We start from the raw sequence: 7,690 nt of genomic DNA, 5'->3' as shown, positions 1-7,690 counted from the left end.
GAGGCCATCAGCATTTTTACAATGAAACACGCACTTGTGCACAATATACCAAAATAGCACAGTAAACGTTAAGTACATATACATGTATTTCAACCTGTTGAAAAATTACATCATTTGTACGGTATCAGAACACTCTCAGCCTTCTGTAGTTTAGCTGATAACTAAAAACACAATACTAGTTTCTTGGTTTTTCACAATCGCTCTTTTGCTATAGCCAACTGTCCTTTGAACGTTCAGCAGTTAGCCAATACACAATTAGAAGAAAAGATTTGCTAAAATCGAAATCTAGACACTCTCACATGCATGTAATTTATCACAAAGTTCGATAATACGATTTTAATAGTTGTAGTTGCGACTCACGCTCAACGAATTGTATAGAAAAATGAATCTTCACGCAAAGCGTTCTATACAATTGCTGCTTCTTTTGTGAAATATTGTGTGATATACCCAGAATAAAATTGAAGGTTACACACATCTGTTTTAGGTCACAGAGAGAGCGCAGCGCGATCGCCGTCCCAGTGTAAAGGGGGTCTTTGTCTATTTTGTCAATTTCGACTATTTTCCAGCAACCCATGCAGTCTGGTAGGGACTATCCAGTGAAGACAAATCGCTGCAGTGCCGTGAGATAATGATGTAAACTCCCGTGCCCCGACCCTAGTTAGCAGGTCGCGCAGGCCGGGAAGACTGTCGGTACGAACTAGCTGCCAGATCACTCATGGCTACACAGAGACGACATCTCTGAGTTAGCAGTGACGTTAGATGTCTCTTGGTTGGGAACGTAGGGGAGGAAGTAGTAGTAGTCTAGAAATCAGCCTCATCATAGGTGTGAAAATCGAGCTTTCCAGTGTGTACAATTTGAAACAGTGGTCCCTGCGAGTAAGTCAGACTAACCGCCTGATCGCTCATGACTCGGGCCAAACGCGATCTCTCAGAGACATTCGTTTGACTGAGCACATAGAGTGAAAAAAACGCAATGTACTGTTAGCGGGTGGGGATGCCTGTGGGTGTAGACTACCAGCCTGATCACTCACTAGTAGACTCGGGCGGTGTCTTAAAGGTTGCACAGACCTAAGTTTGAATGGACAAATAGACGAAGAATTAACCTAGGATCTGCTTTATCATGCATGAAAAAGAGAGATTTCAACAGTGTCCAAATAGTCGGTCGCTAGAATGCTTGTCAGTTCAGACTAGTTGCATGATCACTCTCGGCCAGACCCGTACGGCATCCAGTTAGTAGTTCACACAGACTGTCTATGACGTTTGGCTGGGATCGGAGCAGAAAAGCTAAAAGTAACGATTGTCGGCACGAACTAGCGGATCACTCGCGACTAGGTCGAGACGGTGTCTTTCACATAGACTTTTTGTCACGTTTGGCTGGAACACAGGGCAAGGTGAAGCCTAGTAAAGCAGTCTCATCATGGGCGAATAAAATTGTAATCTTTCACAGGGCAATGTCGGCAAAGCCAGAAGGCCTGTCAGTTCAGGCTAACTATCTGACCACTCACAGTCAGGCACAGCAGTTAGCGAAGACTTGATACGAGGTTTGAGCACATAGAGTCGAAAAGGTAATCACAAAGCATTGTTAGCGGTCCCGGGACGTCTGTTGGTGTAGTCAAGCTGCTCCATCACTCACAACTAGCTTTAGACGACATCTTTCAGTTAGCAGAGATCTAGACTTACGACGTTTGGCTGGTCACACAGGGGAGGTACTAGCATGGAAATCAGCCTCAACATGGGTGAAAAAAAATGTTTTCATTGTGTACAGATATTAAGTAACTCTCAGGACCCGGAAAGTCTGGAGGGTCAGACTAAATGGCTGATCCCCCATGGCATAAGAGACTTTATATTTGTACGACGTTTGATGCGCATTTCAAAGTGCGCGGGGCCTAGGAAAACAGTATCATCTCTTGAGACTTTTTTTCCCATGCAAAATGACATTAATTAATATATAAACGATGACTAATTGATTGACTAATGGACAGCCGAATACTTTCTGTACTATTCATTTTACACGACGACAAAGTCCACTTCTCACGAAGATATCCATCATACAAATGATCTGGATAATCAGACAAAGGAAGAAATGTATGGATCATCGGATGAATGAATAAATAAATAAATGAATGAATGGATGGATGGAGGAATGAATGAAAGAACATTTCCACAATGTCTTGCTTTCCGGCGAAAACATTTTTTTATTCCCAAAGAATGACAATGCTGAAGTAGAGTTACATTTGATTTAGAGTTACACAACATTGGATGTGATCGTCCTAACAGGTAACAGGTTGTTTCGCAACAATGTCAGTTCGCAACCGTCAGTTCGCAACAAGGCAAGTCTTTTCGCAACAAGGTACAAGTCGTTTCGAATCATTTGAATGTTATTAATCTTGATAGCCTAATAGTATTAGAAATCGTATTCGTAACATAATCATACTCCTTTTGCGTAAAGAATTTACCGGGTGCGAAAGACATGCCTGGCGGCAGAGGAACATGGGGCCGCATGGACCTGACAGCCCGATGATTTTCATACGCCGGGCGGTACAGTTTCATACGTGCACAGGTAGGAGTATAATTATGTTAGGAATACGTATACGATTTATAATACTATAAGGCTATCAAAATTAATAACATCCAAATGTTGCAAAACGACTTGTACCTTGTTGCGAAAAGACTTGCAATTTGTACATGTTGCGAAAAGACTTGCCTTGTTGGGAACTGACATTGTTGCGAAACAACCTGTAACCGTCCTAACACACGTCCTAGCTACCAATCCCACCGTACACGTCAAACACTTAAGACTTCAGTCTACAACTGCGAAACATCAAGCCAAATTATGTTCAGTCAGCTGGAAAATTCTGGTAATGACTGATGATTTGGGCCGTTATTCGTTACAGACATTGCTGCTGCAGTTCAGACGTCGTCAGGCCTTGGAAGTGAAGTAAGCGCCTCATTCCGGACGCGTCTTTCAACATAAACCTTTCCCGGGCTGTCAACAACTTCTCGTTTGCTCCAACGTTCCAAACTCAGACTCATATGGATACTTTAGAGTTAGAAAGGTTGATAATGAATGTTTACTTCTTTAAAGTATTGTCGAATGGAACCTGGTGTCATTAATTACGGATAGGGTTTTCTACAATAGTAAGGTATAAGGTATTTATAAGTGGTTTAGGTGTGACAGGTCATTTGAGGGGGATGTAGTCAACCGTGCGTGCGTGCACACACACACACACACACACGGAGACACACACACACATACATACAGACACAAACAAACAAACACACACACACACATACATACAAACAAACGCACACACAAAGACGCACACACACACACACACACACACACACATACATACACACACACAAACACACGCAAACAATCACATTGTAAGCACACACACGCGAACACGTAGACTTATAAAATGCCAATTGCCAATATTGCAATCTAAATAGAGGATGAGTATCACTTTGTGATTCTACGACTGTATGACTGTACTTTATACACCAAGGAAAGAAACGTCCTCTTCGATTGCATGCAAGATATGTTTCCCAATTTCCGTTATATAAATAGCAAGGAAAATTTCATATTATTTATGCAACTAGATCAATCCTGTATTATTGATTACATCTGCCCTTATGTTTACAACTGTCTTAAGAAGCGAGAAGAAGTTGAACCTGTACATACTAGCACATAGTAGTCCCTGTAGATGAAATTTACGCTTATCGCTACGACCTGTACTTAGCTTGTTGGAGCATAAATGTACAATAAAGGTCTTTCATTCATTAAAACAAAAGCACACAGATCGATCGTCACACAAACACACACAGGCGCACACACAAGCTTTGACAAGGACACACACACACACAAACACGCACAGACACACATATGCACATAAACTCACACACTGTTGATCACAGGCACAAACACGCGCGCATGACAAAGAAAACTTCGCTCCAATTCAACACGGTAAAGCAATGACGTCATACGAAGACTCAACCTTTAAGATGGCAGTCTTTACTCTAACCTACTTTTCCTTGACACGGGGAATAGTTGGAAGCACTTAAAAGTTGTGTGCCGGCCGGAGTTGTCATCATGCGGGTCGGGTTTCCCTCGCGTGCTCGGGGCGGCCGCACGGCTTGCTCTGTTGTTCCGCCCGGGCGGCGTGGCGTGGTTCCGGCGGGACGAACCCGGGCGGAGGTACCGGCGGATCGGGTTCCCGCCCTCGGGGGGATGATGACAGCTGCCCCGAACCCGTCGCGAGGAGCGACCGGTGGAGCGATGAGGCGAAGGCGGGACGGATGTGCGCATGTTAGGCCACAGCAATTTCATTTCTTGGCTCTCGTATTTTAAAAGACCGATACGGCTGAAACCAAAATATTAGCAGAGACTCAGTCTGAGTTATCAAGAAAGTCTAGCGTAGTACGCTATTTCCGGTAGTAGACCAAGGGCTGTAGGCGGACGACCTCAGACTGAAGATGTTTTTTTCGTGAGCTAGAAGTGCATGCGGCTTCACTTCGGCTCGCGTATTCCGCCCAGCACGCCGGATCCATAAGTGTATTGGGTTCTTTAACGTGTAGAAATCTCAAACACGCGCTCTCAAACACGTGCCTGAGAGAACATGCCGCTTCGCTTTTACGGAAAGGGCGATTCGACTTTTTTCCAGTAGTTATACTAGTACTTAGCCACCCAGAACTGTTAACGTTTTCTCCTGCTATGTTCTAACTCTAAAATGTCCAAGACGCCAGAACATGTATTCGTGTGGCCTGTTGAATCGCGTGTCCGCTATCGGGGCTGCGATGACAGGTGTTGTGGAGAGGAAACCCGGGGCCTTGCCGTCGGTTCTGCTCAATTTCTTAACGGCACACCGACTTGTGGACGGAAAAATGGTGCCCAATTAGAGGAGAAAACTGCTGGGTATTCTAGCTGGAGTTGGTGGGACAATTGGGCGTCTGTTCCTTCTCCGTTAGTGAGAACTGGGAGGAATTTCCAACGGTGACAGAGAAGAGAGTTTGCGTCTTTCGCGAAAGGTCTTTTAAAGGCTACGGATGTCGGTCAGTTCGTAGGGCCAAGGCTGTACGAGTAATACAAGTGAAAGACTTATTTACCCTTTATAAAGAGATAACTACGAGAGTGTTCATTGTATGAAACTCAAAACAAGACTTTCTGGCTATGATTCGAAAAAAATGTAATACAAGTGAAAGACTTACCCTTTAGAAAGTGATAACTACGAGGGCGTTCATTGTATGGCGCTCAAATACAAGACTTTCTGGCTATGATTCGCAAAAAAAAACTCGCGTTCTCAAACTTAACTTATTAAACGCTTTTTCTTGTGCACGTTGTTCGGCTTGCCTCAAAGACCACAAATCGTTACATTCTTCCAACATTATTTAGAGAGAGCGACGGGAACGTTACATATTCCAAAAACTTGACTCCAATAATAATCCACTCGTTTACTTTTTCCTGTGAAAACGTTCGATTCTCTTTCAATTTGAAGCCTCACATACTTGTACATTGGCATTCACTAGCAGTAGAAATATATTCAGAAGTTTATCAGCATTTATAGCATTTCAAGACGGAACGACGACTAGAACTTGATTTAATCACAGAGCCAGAAAGGCACAAAATTAGAATGGTTTCAGTCCTTTAAAAACCAAAGGTATAAAAACTTAGATACACAGTACATAAACCACGCGTAAGCCATCTAACATGTTATGGAACGTTTTCCTTCAAAGAGGGTGAAAGCAGCAGCTTTATGCCAGCGTATCTTTTTTTGCATTGTCAGTGTGGCTTGAGGCTCAGTAACGTTGAGGAGCGTAATGCAGTTTTGCTTTATTAAAGACACTTTCTACAAAGTTTTATTCACCCATTTCTCCCATTCTTTCCCACCCATGCAGGCGTGCGGTAAAACGCATCAACATTCTTGCACGCCGACGGACAGTTTTTGTCCCCCTTTGCACGTTTTTGTGCGATAATATTGACCCCGATGTTGTTGTAGTTTCGGACGCTGGTCGCCATTGTCAGCGTTCCATCCCCGTAGAGAGTGTAAGAATGGAATATTTGCCGTCGTGTTGTCGGTGAATCGCACTGTAACGTCGTACAGACACGCACTAATAACCGTATTTAGAGTCGGCCGAAGATGGAAGACACAAAAGAAAGGGGTCAAAACGCTTACGACGTGATTAATTGCAACAGCATTAATCATGACAGAAAAACTATGTTTTGACTCATTCGATTATGAAAAAATCAATATATTAAAATCCATCATATCCATATATTCATGAAAAAAATTTCCACGTGTATTCACAAAAGAATAATATGAGCACCCGCTTAAAAATATCACTCAATCACTTTCATACAGTGTAGTATCGGTTCGTTTTTATATTTTTGTAATGCATGTTATGAGCTACAAATGAATTGTATTGTATCATTGCACACGCGACTTTCTAGACAAAGGTTTGTCAACTCTCTTACAGTGCCGTTTTTTTCTCGGCTCATTCAGAACTCAACTGCAGTAGTAATCTTCTTCCTTTGCCATCCTCAGCCATCCAACATGATGCTTTTAAAGGGGCATTCCACTCCACACGGGAGTGTTATTTTCCGATAGATATTAATTTTAGAAAGTTATAACTGCATACTACTTCATATTATACGATAAAGTACCCTGTTGCTCCACGTGCCTCAAAAGCATTCAGTCTGGTACTAAACTCCCCAAGTACCCTCTACTTGAATTAATCCTATGGCTGAATACAATGCAAAACTTTTAGGTAAGGTTACAAAACTAATTTCAGGTTCGCTAAGAAATCTCGTCTTGTTCTTGTATTTTTCGCTATCTTATGAGGAATTTGCCTTCTCAGTGTGCTTAGCGTACTTCATTTATTCCGAAAATATATACGATTAAGAAAGTGTCTATGCATATGGGGAATGCATGGGAAGGGTCTGCATGGGTTTAGTGAGTGTCATTATTGTTTTATAAAACGCAAATCGCGTAATTCATCCCAAGATGAATTCCACAACATTCGGCTGATTATGTATTCATTGACACATTATCTATTGGAAAACAAGACTCCCTTCCGGAGTGGAATGCCCCTTTAAGTAAGTAGCAAGTAGTACAACGTGGCTTCACGACGTCTTGACAATGAACCCCTGCTCTCCCAATAAGTGTGTTGCGTTCTTTTCAATTAAAGGAGAAAAGTAACAATTAGCTCCTTTTGTACATTACAAGTACGCGCATACATTCAGTAAATGTTTATACTCCATCATACAATTTCGGCCTTCTTTTGAAATGAAATATTCGTTTGGCCTTTGATGTCGCTGTAAACAATATACGTCTGCTACAAAAACTGAAGTGGAATGTTTTCCATACATTTTGAATCTGGTATGATGAATTGAAGTGTTGTGTATGGTGCACGTAGTATATGAAGAATCCGGTGTAATAAACTAAAAGTGTTGTGTGCTGTTCTGCATTATATAGCGCGTTTCTCAGACGTGTTGTTGGTTTCTGCAGTGTAATTATTTCTTCAAGAGTTGTTAGAATTCCTCCCATCGCTTCTCTAACGGCTGAGAATGCCAAACTAAATAAGCTCGTGGGCTGGGACTAGCGCTGGTATTTCTGACTCTGAAAGGAAGTCAGGGCTAGCAGTCAATTGGAGAAAAAATCCACTGCTCCGATATCAAAGCATTTTTTAATTT

The sequence above is a fragment of the Branchiostoma floridae genome, chromosome 9 (assembly GCF_000003815.2).
Source record: "Branchiostoma floridae strain S238N-H82 chromosome 9, Bfl_VNyyK, whole genome shotgun sequence".
Taxonomy (NCBI): Eukaryota; Metazoa; Chordata; class Leptocardii; order Amphioxiformes; family Branchiostomatidae; genus Branchiostoma; species Branchiostoma floridae.
This window is presented reverse-complemented; position numbering follows the sequence as displayed.